Raw genomic sequence first — 18,170 nt, 5'->3', positions numbered from 1 at the left:
GTGTGTGTGTGTGACAGAGAAAAAAAAAATAGGGGTAGAGCAGCATTTCTGCATCTGATATGCATTTGCATGTGTGTGTGTGTGTGTGTGCGCGCACGAGAGGGAGATAATCAGGTGCCAACCGAGCTGTGAAAGTGATCGCACACTTTCGACGCCGCAACAATCACAGTCACACGTGACTTATCACACGTGCACGTCCGCGCAAATGCATGAAAAGGCGACAAATTCTTCTTCTTCTTCTTCTTCTTCTTCTTCTTCTTCTTCTTCATCTTCTTCTTCTTCTTCTTCTTCTTCACCCTGATCAAAAGGCTGTGATTTGAAAACACAGGGCTGTCTTGTTATACGCTGCCTGCTATTGTTCCACCGCCACCCTTCTGTGGGCGAGCTAACGGCGTCTGAGTCCCACGGTGGAGGTTTACCACACCTGCATACCCAGACCCTACGACGTAGCCATCCACCTTGGAGTTACAACTGTGAGCTACTTCAAACATCCACTCACTATTAGGACACATTTTGCAAAAGAGGATCTGAGTGGAGTTCCTGGAGGGAGTAGACTGGTGGTGGTCTCGGACTTCTTGGCAGCTTCGCAATGGAACTGCACGTTTCCATTACAGCCATCCATTCATTTTCTATACCTGTGTCCTCCTGCAGTCAGGTTTGCAGGGCTCTGCTGGAGCCTCTCCCAGCTGTCATGGGTAGAAGCCGGGGTGGCCGCCTGGACAAGTCGCCAGTTGCTCGCAGGGCCACATAGAAAGACAAACAACCATTCATACTCACACACCAAACAAACGGTCAAGTTCGAGAGTTCCTAATTCACCTCATGCAAGTTTTTGGACTGTGGGAAGAAGCCGGAGAGAACCCAGGCAGACGCAGGGAGAGCATGCAAACTCCCCACAGAGAAACCCCAGGCCCGGGATCGAACCCACAAATCTTCTTGCCGTGAAGCGACAGCACTGAACACTGCACCACTGGGTTTCTTCCAGCATCAGTGAAGCTGCCTACCTATCACACAGTGCCACAGACTATAATTCTGCACAGGCGTGAAGGCTTTACATTGCGCTCGCCACTGCCATACATCTGACTCCGTCTATACCGCAATCCCATCGCTTCGTGATTTATTCATCTGCTTTGGAAATTCCCTTTCAGCGTCGGTCCCCCTGGTTTCCCAGCTCCAGCCCACCAAGACACGGCCAGCACCTCCCCACATGGTGCAGATGGTCCTGTGTGTGCGCAGGCTTCACGCCATCTTCCTGCTTGGTGTTCAACTCTATCTCCTCATCCTCCACCCCCTTCCATATCTCAATTATCTGTGTGTGTGTGTGTGTGTGTGTGTGTGTGTGTGTGTGTGTATCAGTGGTAAACCCCGAGGTGTGCCACAGGTCGTGCCCTCCGCTGCTTTTTCCACTCTCTCTTTTATAGCACCTCCTCGTTAAAACACTGGTTGAGAGCTCCTTCATTGTAATGAGTTAATGTGAGCGGGTCAATTAAGAGCGGAGATAACAAGGCGCGGTGTGATGGAGGGAGGGACAGCACTTGGATAAATGAGACCTCGAAGAAGAAGAAGAAGAAGAAGAAGAAGAAGAGACGGACAGCGGGGTGGCGTTGGTTGTTACCGCGACCTGTTGCCCACTCGCCGCAGCAGCGGGACAAATTGTCATATTGTGCGTCGTTATTTGCCGTCACTGATGCGATTTCCTCACGCCGTTCGAGAATCGACTCGGCGGCTAGCAGAGAGAGGGGAAAATAGAAAGGGGGGGCCTTGAAAATTGCTCTCAAAAAATATGAGGAGCACGATGCAGCGGTTGGCAGCGGTGGAAGCAGAAGCAGCGCAGCTCTGACGGCCAACGTTTGGAGAGATAAAACTGACAGGAAAAGAAGAGACACAAAGCTTATGAAAAGAAAGCTATCAAGGCGCTGCCAGGTTTAAAAAACACTTTGGAATAAAAAACAAAAAGTCCAGAAAAAGCCGGATTGCTACCACTGGTGACTTCTGAAGTGAGCAGGTCAGGTGACTGTCCGATCCTGCTTCGGTCGACTGTGAAGTATCAGCAATGGGAGCCAATGGAGTGAGTGAGGATTTGGGAAACCCTCCTGGTGTGCTGCCTCACTCTTCAAAGGGAAACATAAGAGGACTTGATTTTGGCTCTGTTCCTTTAAAGCAGCGTAGGAGGAGGAAGCCGGTGTATATGGATGTAACGCAAGCAAAATAAAACACTCCTTCAAAACAGAGTATAAATACACTTCATCCCTTCTGACTGTATATCCCAGCAACAAAGGCAACGCTTCTGGTTTGACGCCAAGCACCGCTTTGATTAGACATGAAGTCACTTCCTGTTGCTGCTTTCTCACTCTGACATCACAGCAATGTGTCTGTTAGCTGTTTCACGCTGCTCCTTCGCAGCTATGGACACCTTTCATGCATTTAAAATCATTTCCAAACAAAACGAATATATGTATATGTATATATATATATGTAAGTGTTTTTTTTGGTTGAAAAAAAAATACCCTCAAAAAACATTACCTGATTGAGGAAAAGTGGTCAAATCAGGTACTTTATAGCTGTCAGAACACACACACACACACACACACACACAAACACAGTCTTTAAGTTCCAGCAACTTTTTAGTGCAAAAAGAAATCAAATGACGGCACAGCCTATCACATTTGTTAAGTGGATATCAGAGCTTCTCTGTCAGCTCTGTGCCAAGTTGGTGGGGAAAAAAAACAACCTAAAACTGGCAGGATGGTCGTCTCCAAACTGGCAGCGAGCTCTCCAATGCACCCATATTGGTTTCCTGGCCCCCGAATGCAGCGCTGGCAGAGTTACAGTGGAGGATCCAGCCTCTTCTAATGCGTGAAGTACGGTGGACTCCCCCCAAAAAAATAAAAAAATAAAAAGAATACCTTTTATCCAAACTGACACAGCGGGTGGTGTTTTAATTGTGCACTGGGTGCAGTTTTGTTTGTGAGGCAGACGGGCGTTTAGTACTTCTGAAAAACACAAGGTGAAATTTGGAAGGATTTTTTTTTAGTAAAGAAAATATTATGGTTATTCTTCTGAGTGGTCATGATGTTTTGTTGAGATGATGATAAATTTGCCTTGCCTTTAGAAAAAGTGAAAGTGCCCACTGTTGCAAACAGACAGGCAACAAACACTCAGCTATCTGATTTGTGGAGGATAAGAGGCCAACAGACTTCAAAACAGTCTAGAGAGCAACAATCCACAGACAGGACTGGAAGGATTTGGGGAATGTTGCTGAGAGCAGTGAGTCAACTGGAATGAGGACTTTGTAGAATGTATGTAGTGAGGCAGTAAAGTAGAATTAAAATCAGCCCTTTCAGAATCAAGCTCTTTTGTCTTGTTTTTGAAATATATTAACAATACCTGCTCAAATTTCAGACGCCTACGTTAAAGCCTCAACGCTGCTGCGGCGCGGCTCCGGGAGGCCTTTACATTTGGATGTCTTCCACTCTTCACCTGATGGTGCATTCAGTGGCCTTGACACCACGTGGAATATTCATCAAGCCATTTCAGAGTGCAGGGCATTTATCAAGCATTCAGAGAGGAAGGGGTTTTGGGGGGGGGGGGGGGGGGGGGGGGTGACAGGACTGTATGAGAGTCTGAGAGAGAGCGTGTGTGCGTGTGTGGTGTGTGTGTGTGTGCATGCAAACGTGCATGACATTCTTGATATTTCAAGAGAGGATCCACAATGATGAAGCAACAACACCCAGTCTGGGATTTAAGTGGTTGCTTTGTCTTACAGCATCCTGGGTCTGAGTAGAACACACACACATCTACTCACCAGTGTGTGTGTGTGTGTGTGTGTGTGTGTGAAGCATTCAGCCAAGATGGCTAAACAGCCAGCGTTTGATGAATTAGCAACATTCGGCACTTTCAACATGTGCCGTGATATTTCAAGCCAGCGTCACGCAGGTGCAGAAATAGGATTTAAAAAGAAAAAAAAAAAAATCTTTAAATGCCAACACAACAAAACGACCTTCCTTACAACGCCGACGACAAATCACGTAGAAAGGATGATGTCTTTATTAGCGACAAATGATCTGTGGGCTCTGTAAAATGTGAAAGCGTCACGCAATCTTGCGCGCAGCGTTTGCAAGTCATTTAAATCACAACTTGTTTTCCGAGACACAAAGCAGAAGCTCAAGCAAAATAATGAAACGATTGGAGAAAAAAAAAAATTGCATCATTAGAAAATGTATACATGTTCAACGCACAGGAGTACAACGCATCATCGTCCCATTTCACTGACTGTGAGCGGACGTGAGCAGTTTCTGCTTCTCCTATGGTGAAGCAGCAGAATGCAATGAAGAAATCAAATAAAAAGATCATAAATTATTCATGACATGCTCGCAAACATCCGACCGGCAACGTTGGATGAGTCTTATATCGATATCGCGGTCATAATCATGGCTTCTAGTTTGATTCTTATTTTATTTTTTATTTTTTTTTGCGCCAAGCCGACTCTTTAAAAGGCGCTTTTGGAATTTGAGATCATTTCAAAAAAACACACAAAAGAACAGAGTGCCAAAATGAAAAAGAATGTTGCATCTCTTGACAACCAGCCAACCAGAAGATCTCGTACTGGCGTGCAGGACTTCGCGCAGTGAGCAACAAGCAAGTTTGCAATTATTATTAACCGAGTCAGAATTGACTCGGTACGACTCAGTGGGACTGAGTCCGAGTCGTCGGACCGACTCTCCCGTCCGGCTGATTCCTTCCCCAGGCCAGCGAGCGGCTGAGTCCAGCAGAGATTGATGTCTAATCAGACGCACTGACGCCAAGCCATAAATCGTTTGGAGGGGGGGGGGGGGGGGGCGAACCGCAAAAACTAAAACACACATACATGCATGTGTGCACACACCAGACGCACATGGAGACAAATTACACTGGCTGCTCCGTCTTTTGGATTGAAGATATTTGCGACATTAGTCGAGGTAATTGGAATGGATTTGTAATTTGTGATAGATGGCGGAGTATGAAATAATTAAATGAGGCCCCGCGTTTCAGGTCAGAGATGCCCTCCACTGGCTCTGCTGGAACAGGCTGAGGCTCAAAACTCATTAAGCAGTCGGATCAAAATATCAATGAGCAGTGAGACGATGAGAAGTGAGGACAACCCTTTCAGAAAGCGCCCTCTTCAAAACAGCACATTCCTCGTTTCCTTGTTCCTCTATGTTTCCACTTTTTGAGAATGCAATACAGTTCTTGCACATTATCAATTATCATGTCTATTAGCAACAGTGTGCGATGCTAACCTACGTTGGCATCCAAATCTGACCATCACGGCATTCCCGAAGACTCCTACTTCTGGGAAATCTCCTACTAGCCACTGTAGTGAGACCCGTTCAGGCAGGTTGTTGGTGAGTTTGCCGAGAAGTGAGTGCGCCTCCGCCGTCCGCCGCATTAGCATTCCAAAAGACAGTCTTTGGCTTTTATCAGTTTTCCCTTCTCCCGGCTCGCTGACAGCCCAGACACTGACATGTGTACGAGGTGACGTGGCTGACGTCATGGCGGTCGGGCCACATGCTGACGGGAACATAAAAAAGATGCTCAGATGTTGGTCTGAGGCGGGAATCAGTGAGGCGAGGCGCCGGTGGGAGGTTGGGGGCTGGAACGCCACAGGGATAAAGATTCCGGACCAAAACTAAACTTAGCCCAAACTCTGAAATGAGTGGCGCAAACGGCGCAGAGTTGGACCGACTTTGAGCGCGAACCTTTAAACGTGCGCGACCGTCAATACAAAGAACAGCATCTCCTGCCAGATCTTTAAAAAGAAACGTTTACTGGTTCTTTTTCTTTAAAAAATAAAAATAAAAAAAATGTCCAGCTTTATTCAGTGTGTAATTTGTCACAACCTGCCGTCTCACTCCGCCTTTGGAATCCCGTCACTACTTGACTGCAGTGAGTGTGTGTTCAGGTTTGTGTAAAATTAAGCACCTCAAATGGCAACCCATGAGTTTTGGGGGTTGGGGGGTGGGGATCAACGTCTCTCTTGAGCACCTGCCGGTGTCGTGAGAGTTGTGGTGCCGGACAGGAGCCCCTCGATCCAAGTGGCCCGGAGCCTGGAGAGCCTCTCCACTCTCAAACAATCGATGGCTATCGATATCTTGTCAACGTTAGATTAACCTTCAAATGCATTTCAGCATTTGAGGAGAAGTAATTCAAGGTCTTGTTGTCCATGAGTTAAACTAGTGGAAAACACACACATACACACACACACACACACTAAACACCTGTATTTATGGAATATTTGGAATGCCGGCCAGAGTGCACAAATGGTTCCAACGTGTGTCCCGACGTCAGATGCGAGGGTTTGCGGAGGATTCAGGTGAGGTGCATGCTTCCCCGGTGACGAGCCCTCGGACGGCACAGTGATTATTCCTAGCACGCCTCGCCTGTAATCAATGGCAGAAGGTCACACACACACACACACACACACACACACATTTTGCATTTGGCACATGCATAGAGAAAGACCTCTTCTACAACACGCTCAGTACATGCTAATGAAACACAGAAACAACGTACGCATGCACACACTAGCACACCTAACACACACTCACAGACACACACACACACACACACACACACACAAATGGGATCAATAAATCAGGTTATAACCTCAGAGATGAACCATACGGGACATCAATGGACTCATCAATCACACAATCAAAGGAAATGACAGGGTCACTCCAGGCAGGTGAGTGTGTGTGAGTGTGTGTGAGTGTGTGTGTGTGTGTGTGTACGCACATACAGGTGGCTGGGTGGTTGTGTGACAGAGTCACTTCATCCCCTGTGTGCACTGCATGTCAGCTCACATTTAAAGGTTACAAGTGTGACTCGCTCCCAGGAAAACTATAGATCATTTCAGTGTGTGTGTGTGTGTGTGTGTGCGTGTGTGTGTGTGTGTGTTTTACGGTCACAGTCACTGAGTGAAGGAACCCCACCCCCACCACCCTGCCACAGCAAGAGCCTCTCTGCCCATATTTAAAGGTTATGAATCGGTGTCGGGTATCGATTGTGCATTGGCGTTGGCGTGTCAGGGATCAGCGTCAGCGCACCAATTTGATTTACTATTAATTTAGACATATTAAAAAATCACTAACGCTTTGGTACTCCATTATTTTCTGACCCCTGAAGGCATCATTAATTGAGCCTTAATGAAGGACATGTTGGCTTTATGTATGCGCACACACACACACACACACACACACACACACACACACACACACACACACACACATACAGTATAAATGACTGTGCACTGTATGACCTCTATCAGAAGAGCCACCTGCACTTCCTCTCTTGGCCATCAAGTCCTAAAATATCTGAAGACGGCCATTTTTTCCAGAGTAGTTCCAGCCCAGAGACTGAAGACTGCGTCGCTATGGACACTATTGTGTTTGGCCAATGAGCTATCCGCTAAATATCAGCCAAGCACAGCTGATGACAAGCATGGAAGGGTCAGCTGACCGTCGCTGTCGTGTGCAGGAAAACAAATTCAAGCTAAATGTAAATAAAATGGCAGCCACCTAATGCACATGCAGCGGAGGGGCTGAGAGGAGAACCTCAGGTGTGACGGATGCAGCCACACACTGTGTTTTGATGGAGTCCGTCATCCACGGGCAACACAACAACAACACTTTTTTCTTTTCGTCTCAGCCAAGAGGCTCCTCTTGTCCTTCACCAACCCTCATAAATTTCACCAGACTCTGCGCTCCTGTCCAGATAAACAGTAATATTTCAAACAAGCTATTCAGAACCACACCACCAGTATTTTTGTCTTGAGATTTGTCCAATTGCTGAGACGCTGAAGCAACATAAAAACAGAGTAGTTTTCCTTTGCTGTTCTGAGAGACAAACCCTCACCTTCCTTAGCTGCAGTTAAACCACAAACCTGGCAACCTAACCTAACCCTAACCTGGAGATACAGAAGATATCAATATCAATGCAGTTCTCCTTTTTTTTTTTTTTTTTTCCTACGCAACTCTAGCGCCACTACAGTACAGCTGCTATAGTAATGCAGCTAGCAGCCATTTAGAAAAGTTTCCCAGCAAGTGCAAACTTTAAATAGATGGTGAGGGGTCTTTACGAGGCAATTCTCTTCGCATAACTGCGACTCCCAGCAGACTCTGACAGTGTATCCTCAGCGGTAACAAACATAAACGTGGGCCGATTTCCCCGGCCAGGCTGCCAAGTAAATCTCAGAATTGCATTTTAAAGCCAGACCGTAAACATGTGTAGCATCTGTACGTCCCGCTTTCACTTTGATACCCATTAGGTTCTTTGCCACAGCCTCATTATAGCAAAATAACAGTTTTGATATATCCAGAAAAGAGAAACAGCATCACATCCCACGGAGTAAATGGAAATCAGCTGAAAGACCTCTGAGGACCTCCACTTTAATGAAACACATTGAACCGTCCTGAGATTCTTTGGGAAGTTTTATGATTGCACACAAAGTCAAATTTCAAGTCCACTACGTTTTAATTGCTGCTGCGTGTCCAAATAGGGGCATCAGTGTTGTGTATTTTGTGTGTTTTGCGGCAGTGCCAATATGTAAGCAATGTTTCCAGGCAACATTTCCAATTTAAATCCCAACTTAATGGTCCCTCTGAGACCAAAACCCATTAACACAGGCAGTGACACGTGGGCACTAACAGCGCAAACACACTCACTGGGCCACTGCGAGTTACAGTTCAACAACAGCGGGGACGCGCGGCCGTTTTCCAGGAGCTGGGACTGGACAACGAATGAACCGCAAAATGAATCCCATCGGCAAATGAAACAAAACAACATCTAAGTAATAATGACTGATGACACGCAGGATTCTGCCACTGCTCTTACTGGAGGTTTGACTTTTAACCAACCGATTTACTGAGGAAAGGATGAATTGAACAGCTCCGCCATGTAGGCAGCGCCAGGGGAAATAATCCAAATGAACTCGTTTATTTTTTTATTTATTTTTTATTTCGACATCAAACACAGATGGTGAAGGATGAAAACATTTGCTGCCAAAACAGTTCACGGGCCAAAAGTTTCGTTCAAAAACCTTGGAAGTCGACGGCGCTCGCAGTTGTTTTTTGTTTTTTTTTGTTTTTTTTTCAATTTTACTAAAGCTCTGTGCAGACAAAGTCATCATCCTGCCTAGATAGAGGCTTTAAATAAACGCGAGGCAGAACAGCAGAAAAGGCGACATTTGGCGTCTGGTTATCAAATGAGCATAAAATGTGTCGCTGCTTTTTTTATCTCTGCTGAGCAACGCTGGGGCTTTCATAGAGCAGAGCGAGGAGTCGCACAGTGAGAAAACCAACTATATCGCAGCTCAGAGACTTTGGCGTTCCCTTTTCAAACGCTGCTTCTGTGATTTAAGAATTTGGCCTTTTTCAAAAAAAAAAAAAAATTCTATACAATTAAGCGTGGTCGTTGGGAGATTAAGCGCACTTTTAATTAATCGGAAAGAAACTTTTTTCCACCACAATTAAAACAGATGAGAGAACAAAAGGCACGGCGAGCGGGGGCGGCTAAAAGGAATACTGGAAGGCTGGGAGGTTAGAGCGCAGGATGAGAGAACGTGTGCGGCGAACAAAAGGGATGACAGTGACTGATCAAGTATTAGAGGAGCGGGGGAGCGGGACAGAGGGAAGCCAGACCTCCACCCTTCTATCGGTGTTGTCATCTTGTCCTTACTATCCCCTTCCCTCCGGGCCCATTTTGGCGGAGACCCTCCGCTCATCCGTCACTCGGCCTATCTCCTTCTTCCTAATGCTCCCCTTTCCGAAACTGCTCCGGGATCATTATCGTCACCCGGCCGCCACCACACCCCCCCCCCTCCCCCCGACGCTCCATTTATTCAGCCTTTAACTTCCTCCTTCATGCTTTTGTTCCCCATTTTTCCCCCCCCAACCCACCTCATCCACCATCTCTTTCACCAGTTCAGTCACCCCGCCCCCCACCCCCACCTCGTTCTGCTCTCTTTAGTCATCAGCATGCCGCCGTATCGCCCTCACTCGTCTAAAATGCCTTCAGTGCCTCGGTCAATTAATATCACTCAGCTAATTTTTTTTTCCTTCTTCCCACGATTCATGTTCCTCTCCCTCCGTCATGCACACTCTTCCACTTGCTCCATAATTGATGTTCCGTCTTTGTCTTTCCGCTTCTCTTTCATCACACCTCTTTTCTCCACTTCTCAGCCACCGTCCAGAATCGTCTTAGGTCTCCCCCGACGCCTCCCCATCCACCACCTCCCACACTAAATAAATGAAGCCCTTTTTTTTTCATTTTAATTGCTCCTCCGCTGCACAAACGCACTCTGCAGCTTCACCTAACCTTTATATACCTCTCCAAAAATTTGGCCCAACTCTTCTAATTGAAGCAGTGGTTTAAATATTTCAGCGTCGCAGCAGTTAGACCTTTCAGAGTCAAAAAAAAGGAACTTGTGTCCCTTGTCTGATGTTATTTGTCTGTCTAGTAGCAGCGTCAATTCTTATTCAATTGGACCACTTGAGGGCTCTAACTCCTCCCCATACCCCCAACCCCACATATGTTTTTTTTTTTTTTTTTAGGGGACTACAAATGTGGCCAAGTTAACACAATCACACAACATAATGTTATGACAGACAGAAGCAACCTGTACATCAGAGACACGAAGGACAGAGAGCGATGCTGAGACAATAACAATCCCACCCTGTTTGGGTGACTTCATGATGAGCAAAAATAGGATAAAATAAAATGAAATCCTTCAAACAGCTCTTTCATCTTGTTGAAATGTGCAAAGAGGCCGCCATGGCGTGTGCAAGTCAGGATCTGCAGTCAGAATGTCACTGCTCCAAAAATCTGAGATCTTCTCCGTTACCAACTATTAAGGGCAGTTTTTACTTTCAGGATTCTTGACATTGGGTTCCTGGATCATGACACTATGACGGGTCAAACATCTTGATGAAGCAAACACTGCCGGGCTAAAGTTCTTCGTATGGATAAAGTGTTGTTGACAACCAACCACAACGCCGCGTTTCTCGAAAACCTTTGTCACAAACCCAAATTGATTCAACTCAGTAATTCGCGACCACCTCCAACAAGAAACAAGGTTATGGAGATTATAAACTATTAGTTTGTAAGTTTTAACGACCTCAACACGCCATTGCGAGTGATACAAAACCCGACACTGCTGACACAAGTGCGCTTGAAAACTTTAAACAACTCACCTGCTGCTCGCCATTTCCGTATCCGGCTGAAAGTTTGACACAGCGCGGTCCGCTCCCTCCTCTCTTTTTATTTCCGGTCCAAAATATTTCCCGCTCTCCCTTTACACCGGACTTGAGGGGTGTAAAAAATCACAGGACCGTCTCTTCAGACGACCTGTTCAAAAAGGACGAGTCGTCGTTCGTTCTGGCTGACACAGTGTTGACAGAAGTCGTCCTCGCCACTCCAGCTGCCTTGGGCTAATTAGGCTAATTAGGATAACGAGCTGCCAATCATCTATCGAGAGCCGAGCTCAGCGTCATCCTGACTCGAGCTAGAAAGCAAAACAAAACAAAAAAAATAAAAATGTTACTGCATATGTAAATGAATATTACATGGCACTGCAGAGACTGTTGAAATGACAAGAAAATCCTTTGGGCGACTCACACCTTTCAATAACAATCATCTAAATGATGATGGGAAACCTTAAAAAAAAAAAAAAAAATCGGATCTGCCTGACTGAATAAGGCACAGACTGGCATGAGGCAAAATGCAAAAAAAGAAATTGCAGCAGCCTTTTAATTGGTGTGTGTTGTTAAATATAGATATCCAGGCCATCCCCTGTGCATAATGAATGGTAAATGTTGCACCATGTGTTATTAATAATATTTTACTAAATCAAGATGCAATGGTGGCACCGACACAAAACAGTAATTTATAGGGTCAGCTTTTCTGATTCTTCTTTTCAAACACTGTCATTCACGACACCACATGCGCTTATTATCCAGGATATTCAACATCCACAAAGATTAAAAGGTTGAAATGACTGAATTTCATGCCCCCAGCTGGAAGGAAAAAGTGATCATTACTGCTCTCTCATACACACAAAGGCAACGAAAGGCACAATTTTTCATAGGAACTCACTAATTAAATGCTGAATGGCATGCTTATGAATAAAACCTGACAGCGTTATTTTATAGCTGGCCATCCGTCTGCGATTGAGCTCCTGCGAGAGAAAATGTCAAGTCTTGCATATGCTTTACGAGCAATGGGGGAGACAATTCTGGAAGAAGCAAGAGTGATGGAAATAATCATGTATGGAGCCCCTCACCTTCAGAAAATATGTGCATGTCGAGAAATTTGAATTTTTGAATGAGAGAGAGGAAAAAAATAATACATGGATGGATTTTTGACATTTCGCAGCTTGGTCGCCCCATCCCCGAGGTCATATCTGGGGAGCGGGGAGGGAGAGGGTGACGGAGAGCAGGAGAGAGGAGAGAGACAGAGCGTGGAAACAGAAGTGGGAGGCTCAGTATCGAGGAGAAGAGGGTGATACTGAGAGTTTGACCTGGAGGTATGCTGAATAATGGATGGCTGAGGAGAAGGGTGGCGAGGAGAGGCGAGGTGGAAGATGTCATCACCTTCTCCTCTTTTTCTTATTCTCTTCTTCTGAGCGCACTTTTGTCTTTTTTTGCCGCCCCAATTTCGTCTGGAACCGAACCGCAGCAGAAACCTGTGCAGCAACAATAAATGATAATTTACCGGCAAGCTTTTAAGACTTCGCAACCCACATTCCCCCATTATTCCCATTCAGTTCATATAAAAACATGCTTAGCTTCATCACTCAGAGGTCAACAGACTCTGACCCCCGTGTTTCATCCCAGAGAACGGCACGCAGCATTGCGGCGATGGAGTGATACGCCACTCTAATTCATGTGGAGATGCGCGTTGGAGAGACGGTGCTCTTTTGACCCCTGTAAACACTACAATCAAGATAGTGCCCGAGGTTGATGAATCCGTGCTTCTGCGGGCTCTGCTTAACATATTCGGCCGCTCCCGAGGAAATCGTCGGAGGTGTTTGTGATCGTTGAGTAAACTATTTTTCTGTGAGTTACCGAGAAAGCAGGAGCGATTTAGCAGCGGTGGACGCCGGGGTGGCAACCTACAGCAACAGATTCTGGAACACGTGTTGGCGCTGCAGGCATAGCAGCTTTGAGTTAAAGATTTATTGGGCCAAAGAAAACTCTCCGGGTCAAAGGGGGACTGTAGGGGAAAACATGGAAATCTGTCAGAACAGGTACAGCAGAAAATCCAAAGAGTGCAAAGATGAAAGGACTGGCGAGAGAGCACGCAGGCGTGGAGGGAGGGCGGGCAGGGAGGCAGGCTAGTTGCCGTGCAGCAGAGCGGGTGGTGGTGGTGGTGGTGGTGGGGAGGGGCAAGTGGCGCTCCACGACTTCTTCTACGAGGAGGGACAAAGGAGAACACAAAGCACAATCCATCCGCAGTGCACACAAAGCGTGATAAATTCACAGCGAGGGTCAACCGGGGTGAGGACCTTCAAAGTAAGACAGAATTGTAAGTCAAAAAGTAATCCTGGTACAGTCAAGAATTCAGCAAACACAAGAAACTGATTTGCGTAGTCAACAATATTTTATTGATTCCTGAGCTGAAGAACTTTTTCACCAGTCGGGGCCACAACCCTGCGCGAACCCTGGCCCGACCAGACTGACTCACAATTCAGAAGCGACAAAATGATAATTCTTCATTCCAGGGGGCGGTGTTCCCACATGGTGGTCGTGGTCGAGCCAACGATGAGAAAATAAACTTTGAACCATTCGATAGGCGTCCTCCCCAGTGGGCCGGAGGACCTCCATCACTCCTGACTTATCCCATTTCAATGTGTCGCAAGCCGCCAGAGTGTCGGCAGGCACAGATGTATACTGACTATTGAGATGGTCATTGAGGAAATGAATGAGTTTTGAATGGGGTGAGGAAGAAATGAAATTGCCACCAGTTGCAGTTTGTGGCAAATGGCTTCGTTTTCCACTCGGCGTGGTCGAAGGCACACGAGCGTGCGAGGGGAAATTAAATCGAGAGAGAGAGTTAAGGCGGAGCAAACATTCCATCCCTCATTCATTCTCTTTATAATAACAAATAATTCCCCTTCGCTCTCTTTTTTAGGACTTTTACATAACCGCTGCAATCATTTTTTTTTGAAGCAAGTCCCCAAACTTAGAGCGAGTATCAACAATAGAAGGCAACACAGAAAAACCTTTTTGCCAGATTTCATCTATAATTGGTCCCTCCCTCCCACCATCTATCGCTCTATTCTTCTATTATCTTCTGCTGCCTGACATCTGACTTGCTTCTAACTGCTCTTCCTTCAAATTAGGCCATGAGGTTTTTCTCCGCCACATTTTGCCGCTGCCTCTGCAACGTTCATTTTGTGCAACGGTCAGAACCCAAATTTTCCACCTTGCAAAACAACTCTTTGTCCCGCGAAGCTTTGTTTCTCGGGAGCAGCAACCTAAATCCCGGCAAAAATCTATGCCAGTCGCCTTCCTAAAAAGATGCGGAGGGAGGCCCCGTTTGACTGGGACGGCGGGGGAGGGCCGACTGCGCAGCCGCCATCGGGGATGCACGGCGCGTCCTGTTTTTGTTTTCGCACCGCTGTCGCGCCTAATCACTCCAATTCTGAGCGCGCTAGAGGACGGCGTGGAGACACATCAGTCGCCAATATTTGATCAAATTCCAATTGTTTGAGGGTGGGGGAGACACGGCTGTGTGTGCAGACGAATGATTGGACCGGGGGTTCTGACACTGTGGGAAATAATAGAGCAGAAGGGAACAGACTCATTGATGCTGCGTGAGCACGCATTAGGGCCCAGTCGCACAGGCACAATCTGAAGGAAGGCAGCCAGTTTGAAAGATGCATGGCGAGGCTGGGGAAAACTATTTCTTCTCTATCTCGCTCGCTCTCGCTTTCAAAACACACACACACGCGCGCGCACACACACACACACACACACACACACACATCAGAGGCAATATTAAAGTTTAATATACAATGCAGAGAGACAAGGAGAAACTGCACGGCGCGGGAAAAAAAAAAATCAAAATAAAACGAGCCGGAGTGCAACACGGATGAAGTCGTCGATGAGCGAAGATGAAACAGAATGTGAGCAAGTTCTTATTGTGACTGTTGCCCCAATATGAATTTTTAATGTCCGACAGAGAGAATTAAAGCAGCGATGGTTGTGCCAAGGGGGAGCGGTAGGGGAGAAAAAAAATAGTTTTGTTTTTTTTCCCACACAAATAATATTAAATATATAAATATTATTATGCACACAAAAGACACAAAGCTCTATCTGTTTGTCTATTTTTTTTTAAGAAGAGAACTTATTAATACCAGAATTATTAATACGTTCCACAATTTTGTGTGAAGGACGGGGCAAGGAAAAGCTGTGTGTGTGTGTGTGTGTGTGTGTGTGTGTGTGTGTGTGTGTGTGTGTGTGTGTGTGTGTGTATGCACTCCACAAACCGAAAGCAGCACTCAGCAGATGCATTTTAAAGCGACACCCAGGTGTTTGAGAACATTTTATGGAAATTGCCTGATGCATTTGAAGCTTTTTTATTTTTTTAATATGCACATCTTCAGTGAAAGCAGTCTGTTTTGTGAGGTGGAAGGATTCAAGCCTGCTACGGTAATTACTCACACCAAAAATCCATTAGCTCCCAGGTGGAAAAAAAAAAAAGGATTTAGCCCTGTGTTTGCAGCCTTGTGAAAAAAATAAAACAGGAAGTTGCTGTTGCTTCTTAAACTGACACTGTGTCTGAACTGCCATGTGTTGGGAAGACGACACAAACCAGGTGGTCAGGGAGAGGTGCTGTGCCCTTTGTGACATCACAAAGAGGAGACCACTGACGATGCTGTGGGGTGGAGAACGGGGGTGGGGGTGGGGGCGGGGGGGGTGAAAAAAAGCAAAGATCTCACCTGAAGCCCCTCAGAGGCGACCCTTGCTGCGAGCCTGATGATGCACAGCTGACACGCTGCGGCGACACAGAGCTGTAATTATGCTTTCAGCAGCAGGCGGTCGCCCAGGGACCGAGACACTCACACATCCTCCAGCAGCAAGCAAACACAGCGGCTCATTTTCCAGTGGATGATTGATTTAATAACAACACCCACTTTTGTGCAGGTCGTCCATCTATCTATCTATCTATCTATCTATCTATCTAACTATCTAACTATCCATCTATCTATCTATCTAACTATCTATCTAACTATCCATCTATCTATCTATCTAACTATCTATCTATCCATCTATCTATCTATCTAACTATCTATCTATCTATCTATCTATCTATCTATCTATCTACCTACCTATCTATCTAACTATCCACCTATCTAACTATCTATCTAACTATCCACCTATCTATCTATCTATCTATCTATCTATCTATCTATCTATCTATCTAACTATCTATCTATCTAGCATATATCTTTCTATCCACCCATGACTCATCGATCTGCACCTCCTTAGTCCATCTCTCTTTCCGTTTTCATCACCCGTCTGTCTCTCTGTCTGTCTGGCCTCCTATCATCTCCCCCCCTGTCTGTCTGTCTGTCTGTCTGTCCATCTTTGCGTCAGTGCATCTCCCCGTGTGTCCGTCTATCCATCCATCCACATATCCATCCGTCTATCTGCATGTGTCCCCAAGTAGCAAACACATGAAACCATGACAGCGGCAAAGAATGTGTTACATCATGCACAAGGATCTGCAAACTAGGACACACACTCTGTCAACATCATAGGTAACTCATACATAATAATGAAACTGAAATAAATAGAAATGATGTGAGTGAGATGTTTGAACAGCAAGGCAGACAGGCAGACAGACCAACAGGCAGACAGGCAGATTGGCGGCCGACAGTGAATGCAGAGATGTGCCGAGTGCAGTGGTGGAAGCGCCGGCTGCCTTGCTCATGTACATATTTCCACCTGATGCGTCTCCCCCTCTCTTTGCTAACAACCCCCCGGACTTTAGAAATGACTCTGTCCTCCCCCCCCAACCCTCTTTTGTTTCCCCCCCGCCTCGCCTTAATTCTTCCGATGAATTTCTTTCTTTTCTCGCCTTGAACAGGTTCATAATTATGTGCAGCTGCACGCTGGCGTCTGTGCGCTGACCTCTCCAGTAGACACCAGGGTGCTTAATATTCCAGTCTGATGCCCGCTTTTCTGTGGCCCAATCATTGCGCCCTCGCCAGCACATGCACGCTCGTTCGCACACACACACACACACACACACACAAGCCTGCACAAGCAAACACACACATTCAAATGATGCGCCAGTCATTTCACAGCCAGCGAATTACGCCAACTTAATCAATTCAAATCAATGACCAGATTATAAACACGCACATACCCACATATAAATGCATATCCGCTAATAAAGGCAAAGATAATATGACTAAATCGTGTCGCCGAGGACGCCGTGGCTGCTGATGAAGTTTGTCCGAGTTGAAGGAAAGCCGCTGAAACATCAAATTTGCAAAGCAGGCATCGTAAAGAGTAAAGAGTGGGCCTCAGGTTCACCTGCTAGCGCCAGCGTAGCCGAGTTCACTTAATGAGGCACTGCAAGCACATTAATGTGAGAAGAAAACTTTTTTTTATTTTTTTTTTTGTGGGTGGGGGGAATTGCGTGCTCCGATTTTACCATTTCAGTGATTTTGCTGTCGGCATGGTGAGGGATGTGTGGACGAGGTCAGCTGAAAAAAAAAAAAACATGTTACATCAACATGTTTGGTGTTGTGTGTGAAGCTGACACGCTGACCTGCCAGCGGCCGGAGAGGAAGCTGCTGCTGCTGCTGCTGCTGAGGTCCTTTGAGCAATGACCAGCAGGTCACAAGCCCACTGATCTCCTGGAACAAAGTGGCGATCATGGAGCAGAAATGGAATAAAAAAAAAAAAAAAGTGGGAAACTTTGGCAACAAAGTGCTAACTTACTTTACATATAAAAAATCTCATGTATCTATCAAATTAAACCCCCGAAAACTTTCAAACAGTGGAGGGAAAACATGTGAGCCTGCTGCATCAGCACATTTTTTTTTTCCATTCAAGGTTCACGTCACATGCTTGAAATAAGTTTCATAGTATTAATATTCGGATTCTTTTATCTGGAGATA

Source organism: Nelusetta ayraudi, unplaced genomic scaffold (genome assembly GCF_046127955.1).
Source record: "Nelusetta ayraudi isolate G7.1 ecotype Tasmania unplaced genomic scaffold, CSIRO-AGI_Nayr_v1 ptg000135l, whole genome shotgun sequence".
In the NCBI taxonomy this organism is placed as follows: Eukaryota; Metazoa; Chordata; class Actinopteri; order Tetraodontiformes; family Monacanthidae; genus Nelusetta; species Nelusetta ayraudi.
Note: the sequence above shows the minus strand (reverse complement) of the source record.